At 39.2% G+C, this 15484-nt stretch overlaps 1 long non-coding RNA gene and 1 pseudogene across 1 annotated transcript; one reads left to right on the top strand and one right to left on the bottom strand.

Annotated features, from left to right (window-relative positions):
• Positions 1-3023: 3023 nt before the first annotated feature.
• Positions 3024-8246, bottom strand: LOC109496025. The gene is made up of 2 exons (XR_002151797.2): positions 6629-8246; positions 3024-3627 (listed from the first exon to the last, which is right to left on the bottom strand). It is a non-coding gene; the product is annotated as an uncharacterized LOC109496025 (long non-coding RNA).
• LOC111558650 lies at positions 3598-3696 on the top strand (annotated as a pseudogene).
• Positions 8247-15484: the final 7238 nt, after the last annotated feature.

The following is a 15484-nucleotide window of genomic DNA, read 5'->3' as shown; positions in this document are numbered from 1 at the left end:
GCATCCCAAAGACATCACATCCTAGTCCCTGGAACCTGTAAATATGTTACATGACATGGCAAAGAATTAAGTTTGCATGGACAATATGCATGGACTTTGAGGCAATTATTGCAAGTGAATTAAGTCAGACAGGAAAAGACAAATACTATATGATCTTACTTATATATGGAATCTAAAACAAACAAAACAAAAATGAACTCAGATACAGAGAACAGGTTCATGGTTGACAGCATCAGGGATTGGGGAGAGGGTAGATGAAATGAGTGAAGGTGGTCACAAGCTACAAGCTTCCATTTATAAAATAAATAAGTCATAAGATGTAATGTACAGCATGGTGACTACAATTAATAATGCTGTATTGTATATTTGAAAGCTGCTAAGAGAGTAGATCTTAAAATTTATCATAACAAGAAAAACGTAACTATGTGTGGTGTTGGATGTCAACTAGACTTGGAGTGATTATTTAGCAGTCTATCGAATCATGATGCTGTACACTTGAAACTAATGTCATATGTTAATTATATCTCAATTTAAAAAATTAATTTTAAAAAAGGTTATATGAAATAAAGATTGCTAATCAGCTGACCTTAAGATAGGAAGAATATCCTGGATTTTCTGAGTGGGTCCAAGGTGATCACAAGGGTCCTCAAAAGTGGAAGAAGAAGAAGGCAAAAGAAGAGTTAGAGAAAAAGATGTGACTATGGAAGGATGGTTGGAGAGATACAACATTGCTGGCTTTGAAGGTGGAAAAGGGGGCCTCAAGCCATGGAATGTGGGTGGTCTCTAGAAGCTGGAAAAGGCAAGAAAATGGATTCACTCATAGAGCCTGCAAAAGGGTGCAGCCCTGCTGACACGTTAATTTTAGCTCAGTGACACTGATGTCAGACTTCAAACCTAGAGGGATAAAAATGTGGTTTTAAGTCTCTAAATTTGTGGTAATTTGTTACAGCAGCAGATTAAAAAACAAGTTAGATATATAGATACATCAGCAACTCTACAAAAGTTGCAGTGTGAGGGCAAGTGTGGCATATAGAGAATTGTCTCCCTCCCTCACTCCACGTGGTTTTAGAAAACATGCCAACTCACAAACTTTGCCATTTTTATTTTCTTTATATAACTAATTGCAAGAGTTCAATTTACCATGCCACAGGATTATTCTCCAAGCAATCTAAGTGCTGTTGGCTAACAACTTACTTAACCCATTATGGGTCCTTGATGATGGCAGATGACAGTTACAGAATATAAATGTTACCTAAGTACTATCTGGTTTCATATATTTTATTTATTTATTTTAATTTATTATTTTAAAAATTTATCTTATTTTTTTAACTAAATTCTACCGCAGCATGGGGCTCAAACTCACAACCCCAAGATCAAGAGTCCCATGCTCTACCTACTGAGCCAGCCAGGTACCCCTGGTTTCTTATATTTTTATTTGTGTCTAGACACCTGAGACTATCATACAAATTAGTTGTGAATTAACTATCCCAGAGACTTACAGGAGTAGCCCTGTCATCTCCTGAGAGGTGAGCACAGCAGTTGTCAAAGGAGGCAGGCCACACTCACTGAGTCCTTCCTGCCTCTTCTTGGCTTTATCAGAAACACATTATATACATTATTGCCTTTAATCCACATATGCCATCATCATCCCCTTTTTACAGATAAAGGAACAGAAATTCAAAGAGGTGAAATAACGCTACCCAGGTCACATGGCAGGAAAGTGGCAGAGCTGAGTCCATTTGATTTGGAGCCCTGGTGTTTCTAGAGCCTTCAATGTCAATAGGTGGTTCTGGGTGAAAGGCAGCAAGGACCAGGTGTAGAAGTTTACAAACTCAAATGTCTAAAGCACCTGGGAAGCACCTCTAATGGTGAGTGTCAGAAGAGGTGAAAGTGAGGTGATAAATGGCAACCGACCATCAGTCTTCATGAGTGGCAAGAGGTGCATGCCCTCTCTAAATGGAATGGCTGATGGCTGCTACCAGCTGATTGTTGCTATGTGAGCACAAAGCCCCAATTGGCCAGATCCACTAATGTGAAATGGCATAATTCCAAAATGCTAGGAACGAATTGAGATTTTCTTAAAATGCTGTGCAGGCTCGGGGCGCCTGGGTGGCGCAGTCGGTTAAGCGTCCGACTTCAGCCAGGTCACGATCTCGCGGTCCGTCAGTTCGAGCCCTGCATCGGGCTCTGGGCTGATGGCTCAGAGCCTGGAGCCTGTTTCCGATTCTGTGTCTCCCTCTCTCTCTGCCCCTCCCCCGTTCATGCTCTGTCTCTCTCTGTCCCAAAAATAAATAAACGTTGAAAAAAAACAAAAAAATGCTGTGCAGGCCAAATAAGCCACATCTATCAAGCAAATTTTCCCCATCGGCTACCATTTGAGACCAGTAGTATTAATCCCTAGGACACAGGGAGTGGTCCCTAGTCTTGCTAAAAGAGAAGCTATGGAAAGGATTGAATTAGATTCTGATTGAGCTCACTGAGTGAAATACCCTAATCTAAAGAATAAGGGAGGCTTATTCCAAGGCATTGAGGCACATTAAAGAAGGGAATATGACTCAACTTTTTCACAGAATCTTCTTAAGGAGACCAATAATTGGGGCGCCTGGGTAGTTCAGTTGGTTGAGCGTTGGGCTCTTGATTTCGGCTCAGGTCATGATCCCAGGGTCCTGAGTATGGAACCTGCTTAAGATTTTCTCTCTCCTTCTGTTCCTCTTCCACTTGCACTCAGTCTCTCTCTCTCAAATAAAAATAAATAAAAGTCATCTTTTCTTAAGAAAAAAAAAAGGAGACCAATAATTAAAGCAACTCTAAACACATCAACCCATCTGGGTTTGCTGATACATAAGCACTTTTCGGTGAATCATCATTGATAGATATGCTTATCTGCCATATATCTGTACATGATCATTAGAAGCCAGATTATTTTAATTTTTAAATAGAAAACAGCTTAATAACATGAATCTAATTACATATATATGCAAAAAGCCTGACATATAATGTCTGTCGAGTAAGAAGAAATGGCATGACTTTGAAAATATTTATTCAAAATAGTACAATATCAAAAATAAAAACTACACTTAAAATTTGCTGATACATATATTAAGCAGAAAGCTCTGGTTTGAGAAACACAGAAATAGTTGCAGGACACACTGAGGGATGAACTGATGTAGAAGAAATGCAAGTTGTACAATAGATATTATCTTCACAGAGCTCTGCAGCCATGGTATAGGTATGGAGAAGACGGCCACATTAAACCTGGGTTAGGAAGGTTGAAGAGAAGGACAATGGAGGAGGGGAAGAGAGCCCAAGTGGGGGCCAAGCCATTTACACTTATTAAGGAAAGGAGGAGGCAACAGACAGAAGGATGAGACCAAGAGCAAGGGGGACTTGAACAGGTATAGAGTGAGGTTAACAAAAACTTCCTACACGTTTACACTATTAATAATAGTTTACATTTGAGGTGCCTGGATGACTCAGTCAGTTAAGCATCCAACTTCAGCTCAGGTCATGATCTCGTGGTCCATGGGTTCTAGCTCCAAGTTAGGCTCTATGCTGACAGCTCGGAGCCTGGAGCCTGCTTCGGATTCTGTGACTCCTGTGCTCGCTTTGGTAGCACGTGTACTAAAACTGGAACAATACAGAGAAGATTAGCCCGCCCCTGTGCAAGGGTGACGTGCAAATTCGGATCCTGTGATTCCCACTCTCTCTTCCCCTCCCCTGCTCGTGGCCTCTCTCTCTCTCTCTCAAAAATAAATAAACATTAAAAAAAATTGTTTAAATTTTAAAGTACACTATAATTTTTTGGGGTGCCTGGGTGGCTCAGTCGGTTAAGTATCCGACTTCAGCTCAGGTCATGATCTCATGGTTCGTGGGTTCGAGCCCCGCATTGGGCTCTGTGCTGAAAGCTCAGAGCCTGGACCCTGCTTCGGGTTCTGTGTCTCCCTTTCTCTCTGCTCCTCCCCTGCTGGTGTGCCCTCTCTCTCTCAAAAATAAATTAAAAAAATTTTTTTAAAAATTTAAGTACACTGTAATTTTCAAAGCATTTTTTAAAAGACTATTTCTTAAAGCAGTTTTAGGTTCATAACAACATTGGGTGGAAAGTGTAGAGGTCTTATATAACCTGTCCCCACACATGCACAACCTGCCCCATCAGAGTGGTACATTCATTGTCATGGATGAACCTACATTGACACATCATTATCATCAAAGTCTATGGTTTACATTAGGGTTCACTCTTGTTGCATATTCTGTGGACTTGGACAAATGTATAATAACATGTTTTCACCATTACAGTATCCTACAAAACAGTTTCATTGCCCTGAAATCCTTTGAGCTCTGCCTATTCATCCCTCCCTTCCTCCCAACCTCTGGAAACCACTGATCTTTTTACTATCTCCATAGTTTTGCCTTTTTCAGATTGTCATATGGCTGGAATCATATGGCTTCTTTTACTTAGTGACATGCATTAAAGTCCCCTCCCCCCGATCTTTTCATGGTTTAATAGCTCATTTTTTTTTAGAATTAAATAATTTTCTATTGAGGGGTGCCTGGGTGGCTCAGTTGGTTGAGCGTCTGACTCTTGATTTTGGCTCAGGTCATGATCCCAGAGTCATTGGATCAAGTCCCACATTGGGCTCTGTGCTGAGCATGGAGCCTGCTTAAGTTTCTCTTTCTCTCTCTCTCTCTCTCTCTCTCTCTCTCTCTCTCTCTCTCTCTCTCCCCCCCCCCTGCCCCTCTCCCCTGCTCACACACTCTCTTTATCTAAAATAAAAATTAATTAATTTTTATTGTCTGTATGTACTACAGTTTGTCCATTCACCAACTGAAAAACATCCTGGCTGCTTCCAAGTTTGGGCAGTTATGAACAAAGCTGTTATAAATTCCATGTTCAGATTTGTGTGTGTGAACAATACATTTTAACCTTCATAGTCTGAATATAGAACAAGTGTTCTAAGTCAAATCTTAACCAGTCAAATATAACTGGTAGAGTTTATCCTTTGAAACAACAGACAATATGTTACTATGTTAGGAATGAAAAATTCTAAACTGATTTCAACTCATGTTTTGAGGAATGAACTCTCTGTTTTGTCATTTCCCCCCATCTTGTTTCTGCTTCACCCCTTCCCAACCTGGAACACAGTTAGCATGATACAGTGGATCAATGGATGGTGTAGCCAGGACTTTTGTGTTTGTTTCTGTTTGACTATTTGAGGCTCTGACGCTTATGAGCAATGTGACTTGCAGCAAAGTTACTCAACATCTTTGGGCCTCTTCTGCCTCATCTGTAAAGCAGGGGTTTTTAATAGTGCCTACCTCATGGATGAAATGAGTTTATGTCTATAAACTCTTAGAATAATTACCTGGCACATAAGTGTTTGTCAAATAAAATGAAATATATGTACGTGGATCTCTTGTATGAATGATGGTCTCCCAGGCTTGTATACAATTCTGAATTGTGCTGTTGAGTCAAACTGTCAGGTCTGCAATTTGTTTTTATCCTACTTACAAGCCAACAAGGTAACCTTTACTGTTTTACAGATGCTGAAAGAAGACATGGAATATCTGAGGAAGAGGGGGAAAAAACTTTTATAAAAGTTTATTTATTTATTTTGAGAGAGAAAGGAGAGAGAGAGAAAGAGAGAGAGAGAGCAGGGTCGGGCAGAGAGAGAGAAAGAGAGAGAGAATCCCCAGGCAGGGCTTGAACTCATGAACTGTAAGATCATGACCTGAGCTGAAACCAAGAGTTGACGCTCAACAGACTGAGCTACCTAGGCAAAAAAATTTTTTTACCCACAGCACAGCATAAACAGCATGAATTGTTTACATTAACTCCTCTTGCCCCAAGTCCCACAGGTGTGATACTAAGAGCCCCAGATAGATGCCACATGTGCAGTGGGTTTGTGTTCATTGGGGGTAACAGTGAGCTTGGGGAGCCCATTGCTTTTCTAGCAAGCAACAAGCTAAGCCAGCTTCTCTTTCCCAGAGGGAGAGGTTACTTCATTCCTCAAGACTGCTTGATGTAGGCGATCCTGGCTGGCTCAGTCAGTAGGGCCAGGGATCTGAGCCCTCAGATCTGAGGGATCTGAGTAGGGATCTCAGGGTTGTAAGTTCAAGCCCCAAGTTGGGAGTAGACATATGTTTTTTAAAAAGGGCAAGAAACCTGGGTAGCTCAGTTGGTTAAATGTCCAACTCTTGGTTTCAGCTCCGGTCATGATCTCACAGTTGTGAGATCAAACCCCACATCAGGCACCGGGCTGGGTGTGGAGACTTCTTGGGGTTCCTTTTCTCCCTCTCTCTCTCTCTCTGCCCTTCCCCTGTTCTCTTTCTCAAAATAAATAAATAAACTTAAAAAAAAAAGGACTGGGGTGCCGATTTCATCTCATGTCATGATCTCCTGGTTCATGAGTTCGAGCCCCAAATTGGGCTCTGTGCTGACAGCTCGGAGCCTGGAGCATGCTTTGGATTCTGTGTCTCCCTCTCTCCTCCCCTCCCCTCTCTGAAAAATAAGTAAACATTTAAACAAATTAAAAAGAAAAAAAGATTGCTTGCTATAAACACCACCATGAGAAATGGCTTGCGTAAAGTGATATGGTAGAAGGCCTCTACAATGGCTCATAATGATTCTTACCTTCTGGTATTCACTCCTTGGTGTAATCACCTCCAGTTGACTGTGGGCTAGAGTTACTGACTCACTTCTAACTAATTTAATACAGCACAAACGACAGGATATTGCTTCTGACATGAGGTTATAAAAAGACTGTAGCTTCTGTCTTGGGCACCTTCTCATGTTCTCTCTCACTCACTGCGAGGGTAGACAGCATGTTGTGAGCTGCCTTATGGAGAGACCTGCATGGCAAGGAAAGGATGTCTTTGGCCACAGTAAGAACCTGAGGCCTACCAACAACTCTGTTGAATGAGCTTGGAAGAAGAATCTCCCTTATTCAAGACCGGGGATGACTGCACCCTGGCCAACACCTTGACCTGGAACCAGGGGCACCTAGCTAAGCTATGCCCAGATTCCTAATCAAAAGAAACTGTCAAAAAAAAAAATTTTGTTTTTTAAGCCTCTACATTTTGGAGTAATTGGTTATGTAGTAATAGATATGTAATATAAGCTGTATAAGCTGTTAGGGCCTTACATTCTTGGCATACTGTCTAAGACATGAAGGAGTATGAGACACCCACAGATAACCATTCCCAAACAACAGGGTAAAGCTACAAACCAGAAGCAGACAATGCCATCTTTCTAGAAGAGGGCTGACATGTTAAGTGTCCAGTGTGTAGGGAGAGGCAGACACTGAAACTGGAAAGTAGAATTTGGAAGGAAGCCCTTAGCTGGAACTAGCCTTACTAATCTCAGAGCCAGTTTTTGAAGAATTTTGCTTGCTTGAGGACATAGTGCAGGATAGAAAAAAAGTCTTCTGCTTTGTGCATGCAGTGGGAAGCAAGGTATTTCAGTGTCAAATACTGAAATGCCTACTCTGCATTCAGTGAACCAAATTATCTAGTTGTATATTACTCTCTGTACTCATTTGCCTTCTGTTCATCTGAGCCCCTTGTAAACTTTGTTTAAATATTTTCCTGGTCTTATCTGTGCTTAAGGGAATTAGCAAAGGCTTGAGCCACAGTATTAAAGGGGTAACAGTGCCCCCTGGAGGCCAGAGTGGCAATGCCCAGAGACCACCAGAGGTAGAAGCTAGGATAGGCAAGGGAAATGACAAAGTTCTTTATAAATGTTAAGAAAATATTTGATTAAATTAAAAATCTCTTTGATTCAAAGCTTGTAAGAAGTTAGTATGAAACATTTATAACTAGATGTGGTGATGGATGTTAACTAGATTAGCGTGGTGATCATTTCACAGTACGTACAAATATTGAATCATTATGTTGTAAACGTGAAACTAATATAATGTTATAAAAACCCATTCATTCAAAATTTTAAAAAGAAATAAATTGGTATGGAAGATTTCTTTACGTTTATAAAGAGATTTTGTTTTCAAAGAGAGTTAACTTTATACTCTACATAATGGGGGGCCAGCAGTACTGTTATTAAGAACACGGACTTCGGCATAGACAGGACTTCCTTTTGTTAACTGTGTGTCCTTGGCCAAGCTGATAAATCTGAGCCTATTTCTTTTTTCTTTTTTAAGTTTATTTATTTATTTTGAGAGAGAGAGAGTGGGGAGGGGCAGAGAGGAGAGACAGAATCCCAAGCAGGCTTCATGCTGTCAACACAGAGCCTGATACAGGATTCAAACCCACGAACCTCGAGATCATGACCTGAGCTGAGATCAAGAGTTGGATGCTTACTCACTTAACCCACTGAGCCACCCAGGATCTCCTGGGCCTATTTCTTCATCTGTAAAACAAAGATAATATCTCATTGGATTACAGTGATAATTAAATGAGTTCATGTATGTAATATCCTTAGCACTTGGTAAGCGCTTAGTTTTTGAAAGCTGCTATCACTACCATTACTACTACTACTTCTACTAAGACTACCATTGTATGAATAAGATAAGAGTGTTAAGTACTACTTAATATACTATTCCCCATGCTGGTAATGGAATTTTCAGATAAGGAGAATTTACAGAAGGGGTGCCTGGGTGGACCCTGCATTGGGCTCTGTGCTGACAGCACAGCACAGAGCCTGCTTGGGATTCTTGCTCTCCCTCTCTGCCGCTCCCCATGCTCATGCTCACTCTCTCTCAAAATAAGTAAATAAACGTAAAAAAATTTATTAAAAAAAAGGAATTTACAGAAGACATAAATTAGAATAGAGGAAAGGAAGAATCAATGGGTACTAAAACCTAAGAATATATGTAAACATATGGGGAAAAAATACAATCTTTTTTAATAATCTCTATCCAATTTCTATCCAATTTAGAGGGCGTTGTTACAAATATCTAATTAACATCACCAATCTATTGGATAAGTGGTCAAAGGAGATGAAAAAGAGGTTTAACAAGTATGTTATCTAGCAACCTACTTCTTGGTTAAGAAATGCAAAGTAAAACAATTTTCAGCTTTTATATACCTTTTAAAGTCTCAAATATAAATGAAATATAAAAAGTATGGGTATTAGATGGGACGCCTGGGTGGCTCAGTTGGTAAGCATCTGACTCCTGGTTTTGGCTCAGGTCATGATCTCATGGTTTGTGAGTTTGAGCCTTGAGTCGGGCTCAGAGCTACTGGTGTGGAGCCGGTTTGGGATTCTCTCTGCCCCTCCCCTGCTCTCACTCCCTCTCTCTCTCAAAATAAATAAATAAACTTTTAAAAATGCTTTAAAAAAAAGTATGGGTATTTGAGAAGGCATTGACCATGGAACACAACACATCTGACTTCGCCTCCTACCAGGTGTGAGTGCAGATGTTAATCTCTCTGTACCTCAGTTTCCTTATCTGTCCATATGAGACAGCAATAGCATATTATAGATTCATTGTGAGTATTAGATGAAAAGACATGGGAAGCCCAGAGCATAATATGGCTCTTACCAATAGTCTCATCATCCTCGTCATCATTATCTTCATCATTATTACTTCATTTGCTGATATTATTATAGGCAGAATTGGAAAGGAGTCTAGCCCTTCAGGAGATTACTCAGAGCAATGTGTAATAAGAGCCATAAAGTTCCATATACTCTTTAAATCTGTTTTTCCATTTGTGGGAAGAAATTTAAAGAGAAAAAATTACCTGTTTAGAGATGTTTATAGCAAGGCTAATTATGATCCTCAAAGCTTGGGAACAACCTAATGCCCAGAAATGGGGGAGAGTTAAGTAAACAAAGTACAATAATACAAGATACTAAGTACAAAAGGAATATACAAAAATCATAATTTTACTATGTATTAAGAACCATTTCAAAAATATAATGGAAAAATGACACATAATAACCACAACTCTAAAATACCTACAAATTGGGGCACCTGGGTGGCTCAGTCAGTTAAGCATCCAACTTCAACTCAGGTCATGATCTCACAGTTCGTGAGCTCCAGTCCCGTGTCGGGCTCTATGCTGACAGCTCAGAGCCTGGATCCTGCTTTGGATTCTGTGTCTCCCTCTCAAGATCTCTACCCCTTCCCCACTCATGCTCTTTCTCTCATTCTCTCTCTCAAAAATGAATAACATTGAAAAAAAATACCTAGAAATAAAATTAATAAAAAATATTCAAAACCCATTAAAATTATGTTTTACTGAAGGACATATCATTTTTTTTGAAAATGGAGAGTCATATATGGATAAGAAACCTCAGTATTTCCTAAAAGTCAATTCTCTCCATATTGATCTATAAATTAAATGTAATTTTTATCAAAATCCCAATGGAGTTTTTTTAATTTAAAAATTGATTCTCTAGTTTCTCTGGAAGAGTAAATGTTTGAAAATAGCTAAGAAGGTTTTGAAAAACAACTGTAACAAAATAAAAATTGGCTTATAAGACACTAAAAGAACTATAAAACTATATAGTAAACAGGGTAGTATGGTACTGATCAGAAAAAAAGACAACTAGATCAATGGAATGGAACAGAGTCCAGAAAGTAATCCAGGTTCATACTTACAGGATTTCACATGTGCTCAAGGTGGCATTTCTTTACTTCTCTTTTTTTTTCTTTTTCTTTCTTTCTTTCTTTCTTTCTTTCTTTCTTTCTTTCTTTCTTTCTTTCCTTTTGATATCTTATTGTTAAGTAATCTCTACATGCAACATGGGGTTTGAACTCACAACCCCCAAGATCAAGAGTCGCATGCTCAACTGCCTGAACCAGCCAGGTACTCCTCAGGGTGGCATTTCAAATCAGTGGGGGAAGACTAGATAATTCAACATAAACAGCAGAAGGATAATTGGCTTAATTACCCATAAACCATGGGTGATTTAAACATCTAAATGTAAAAAAAACAAAACAATAAAACTATTTGTAAAAAATATATACAGAAAAATGTCTTTACAAACTTTGGGTAGGAAAGAACTTCCTCAGTCTGACACAAAAACCTGGAAGCCATGATGGATTGATGAGATTGTATGATGATTAAACACTTGTAAAGAGTGATGCCTTTCCTTATGGTCATCCTTCTCTCCTTGGAATCCCCAGGGGAACAATAGCATGGGGTGAGAGATGAGAGTTGGGAGGCAAGTGGAGGGAGTCCAGGAAGGCCACCCAGGAGTCTTTTACTATGCTTTGCTTTGATCCTGAGCATTGCTCCCTGCTCAGATAAGCACAGTATTTCTAATTTGAAATGAATTTAAATGAAATGAAAACTCTCTTGTATCTTCTGCCAAACACCAACATAACTTTCAAATAGCAAAATAGCAAAAGAGACTATAAAGTTATGAGTGACGCACAGAAAACATTCACAACCTGGGCAACAAGGGGTTATTATTCACCAAATATCAAGTGTTCTTTTAAAATAAGAAAAAGAGGGGCGCCTGGGTGGCGCAGTCGGTTAAGCGTCCGACTTCAGCCAGGTCACGATCTCGCGGTCCGTGAGTTCGAGCCCCGCGTCGGGCTCTGGGCTGATGGCTCAGAGCCTGGAGCCTGTTTCCGATTCTGTGTCTCCCTCTCTCTCTGCCCCTCCCCCGTTCATGCTCTGTCTCTCTCTGTCCCAAAAATAAATAAATGTTGAAAAAAAAATTTAAAAAAATAAAATAAAATAAGAAAAAGAAAATAAAAAATAGAACTGACCAAGAAAGTGAATAGGCAATTCAATGAGAAAGGAATACATGCTGTCAATAAACAAATAAGCATGCGTTCAACCTCACTGCTAATTAGAGAAATGCAAATAAAGCAAGATGGTTTTTTTTACCTAGCAGCAGCAGCATATAGAGGGATGGATAGGTGGTGTGAACAGTCAGCAGAAAGGAGGGTTCAAAATAATTATGAAACATATCATCATGCTAATTCTAAAATATGTCATTGGCAAAATATTCTTCCCTATGGAGACAGGCCACTCACACTGTCTGTGTGTCAGCAGGCCCATATCAGAACAGCAAAAATGTATAAGAGTGATAGCATCCCATGTTAGTATATGCCCACACACTGTTGGTAGAAGCATACAGCTGTTTTGGATGGCAAATTGGAAGGACTTAATCAATATTTTATTTTATTTATTTATTTTTTTAAATATATGAAATTTATTGTCAAATTGGTTTCCATACAACACCCAGTGCTCATCCCAAAAGATGCCCTCTTCAATACCCATCACCCACCCTCCCCTTCCTCCCACCCCCCATCAGCCCTCAGTTTGTTCTCAGTTTTTAAGAGTCTCTTATGCTTTGGCTCTCTCCCACTTTAACCTCTCTTTTTTTTTTTTTTTCCTTCCCCTCCCCCATGGGTTCCTGTTAAGCTTCTCAGGATCAATATTTTAAATGTGTATTTCCTTTGACCCAATAATTCCACTTTTTGAATCTAGAGTACTGAAATATCCATAATATGTCTAAAGATGTAAGTACAAAAAATTCACATAAACTTTGTAAAGGGGACAATTTGGGACACAACCTAAGTACTAATCACTAGGGGGGTGGTAAATAAATTATGGTACATAGCAGAATTCTCCAGAATGGTTGGCAGACTGGACTAGATAACTCCTCAGATCTCTTACAATTTTCCAATTTTATGACCTTTAGGTTTTTGAGGACAGTTCCAAAAGAGGGGCTTCAAAAATAATTAAACCAATGACATCATTAACAGAATAACCATGCACTCCCCTAAGATAATCATTTAGAAGAGGAAATTAGTATTTTAAAATGTCTGACTGTGATATAATTGATACAGGAGTTGTAAAGATAGTACAGAGTTCACACATACCTTTATCCAGTTTTTCCTAATGTCAACATTTTACATAACAATGGTATTGTTGTCAATAATGTTCATGCACTCACAACCTGTTGAATCAACAAAGCCAAAAGAACTAGTGATCTAATTCTATTTACTGCAAGTAATAAGACTCTGCTCCATTGGCAACAGAGGCTAATTATAGCAAAGAAACCAAAGTCGTCCTTCTCAGAGAGACTGACATTGAGGTGAAGAAAACATGTAGTTTGGTCACTGCTGCTTCTGTGCATCCTCAGAGTGGAACCAAACTTGGCTTTTATTAATGCTACCTCCAGTTCAACTATTTTTAATTTTCTAATTTCTGAAGTGAAAAAGGCTGAGGTTAGCAAGCATTATCTTAATTGCTTTTAAAAACATCTGAGAAACTGCTATTTTCAGATTCTGTTAATTTAATAACAGTAGGCAAATCACAGTGAGTAAGCAGGTCAAGAACCTGAGAAGACTGAATGATAAAATTAAAACCTTAAGCACAAGCACTCTTATTTAACAGCTTGCATTATGCATGCCAAGTGTGGTGAGTGTTGATGGTTCACCAACTGTTTTGTATGCCAGACACCTCAAAGAACATTCCAGAGAGATGGTCTGACTTACTGGAAGTTTGAAGGCTCAAACCCCATATTTTATCCTGCTTTATAAAAATGGTTTTTATTATGAAATATTAGGCATTTTACAGGATTAACTAATCCAGTTTCTACAACAGGTCAATAATAGAAATTTTAAAAAAGGAAAAAAAGAAAAAAAAAAGAACAAAGCAGTGCCGTGGATGAAGAGACTTGAAAGATTTAACAACCAAATGCATTGTGCAGATCTTATTTAGATTCTGATTTGAACAAACCAACTATAAACAGACATTTTTGAGACATCAGAGAAATTTTGTAATGGAATTGGCATTAGATGTTAGCAATAAATTGTTAATTTTGTGAATATGGCTTTGTGGTATGTAAGAAAATGTTCATATTTTGGAGGTGGTTCCTTAATATATGAAGGGACAAAATTATATATTTAGAATCTGCTTTTAAATAGTTCAGCAAAGGGGGGAACCTGGGGGTCTCAGTTGGTTAAGTGTCCGACTCTTGATTTCAGCTCAGGTCATGATCTCACGGCTCATGAGTTTGAGCCCCACGTGCGGCTCTATGCTGACAGCACAGAGCCTGCCTGGGATTCTCTCTCTCCCTCTTTCTCTCTGCCCCTCCACCCCTGCTTGCACACACTCTCATTTTTCTCTCAAAATAAACAAATAAACAAACAAATAAACTTAAAAAGTTCAGCAAAGGAAGAAAAAAAGTAACAGATGAAGTAAATGTCAGCAAACTTAACAATCATTAACAATCATTAATTCCCAAGGTAATGGGATGGGAATTGTATTTATTTATTTATTTATTTATTTATTTATTTATTTATTTATTTATTTATTTATTTTGAGAGAGAGCGCATGCACAAGTGGGGTAGGGGCAGAGAGAAAGGGAGAGAGAAAGAATTCCAAGCAGGCTCCACACTGTCAGTGCAGAGTCCAGTGCGGGACTCGAAGTTACAAATTGTGAGATCATGACCTGAGCAGAAATCAAGAGCCAGATGCTTAATAGACGGAGCCACCCAGGCACCCCTGTACTTTTTTTAAATGAAAGTTTAAAATTTTCAAATCAAAAGTTCTCACAAGATACCCACAAAATTTAAATTGGGGGTGGAGTTAGTTATAACTCTAGACCTTCCAGACCTGTGAAAAGTCCATGATGGTCATCACAAACTGCACAAATGATCTTTTACAGATGAAGTTAAAATCTGTTTCATTTGCCGTTGTGGTTTTAGCAAACTCTCTGACAAGAATGAAACACCCTTTGAGCTCACCAAAAACCCCCATTTGCTAAAGTTGCTGTGAATGGGATCCCTGCTTCCTCTCTTGATCTCCTGTAGTCATTCTACCTTCTGGCTAGAGTTACATTTAAAATCATAAATCTAGTCACCTCATTCTCTGCTTAAAACCCTTCAATGGATTCCAGTTTCTGGAATAAAATCAAAAGCTCTAACGTGGCTCATACAGCCTTATGTGAGCTAGCCTGTGTCTCTCCTAAGACCTCTGGGCTACTCACTGATCCCTCCTCACTGGCTTCTTTCAGCTCTTCACTACCAAGTTCTGTTCTGCCCCACGACCTTCCCAGACCCGGTCACCCCTCTTGGAACATCCTCCCCCAACACATCTTCACAGGACATGCCCCCTCCATTTTCTCTCTTCTAGAAACAGTTCTCTTCTCTTTTAGCATTTTTCACAATTTATTTGGTTTTATTTATTTCATGTCTGTTTTCCCACTCTTCATGTGTATTCTGTTTATCATAATACAGCCAACAATATTCATTTTTTAGTGAATCAGTTAAGAAACATTTCTTCCCAAGCTTCTAGTCCCAGAACTACAGGAATATGGAAATTTAGTTTTGAAATATTAGCGAGAGGGAATTTGGTGAATATTATCCAAAAAAATTGGCTTAAACTTCAGAGGAATTATGGTTGAGGGACTGGGGGAGGGGGTGGGGGTAGGGTGGGAATGGTGGTGGGCATTAGAGGGGAGAAATATCAGAGTGTAGCAAGTATCAGAGTGTAGCAAATGATGATCAGGCTGCAGAGCAGCCTTACAAAAGGGAAAGGTCAAGGTCACTGATTTTTGATG

The sequence above is a fragment of the Felis catus genome, chromosome F2 (assembly GCF_018350175.1).
Source record: "Felis catus isolate Fca126 chromosome F2, F.catus_Fca126_mat1.0, whole genome shotgun sequence".
In the NCBI taxonomy this organism is placed as follows: Eukaryota; Metazoa; Chordata; class Mammalia; order Carnivora; family Felidae; genus Felis; species Felis catus.
The sequence above is the reverse complement of the archived record's forward strand: the minus strand, read 5'-3'. Positions and strand labels throughout refer to the sequence as shown.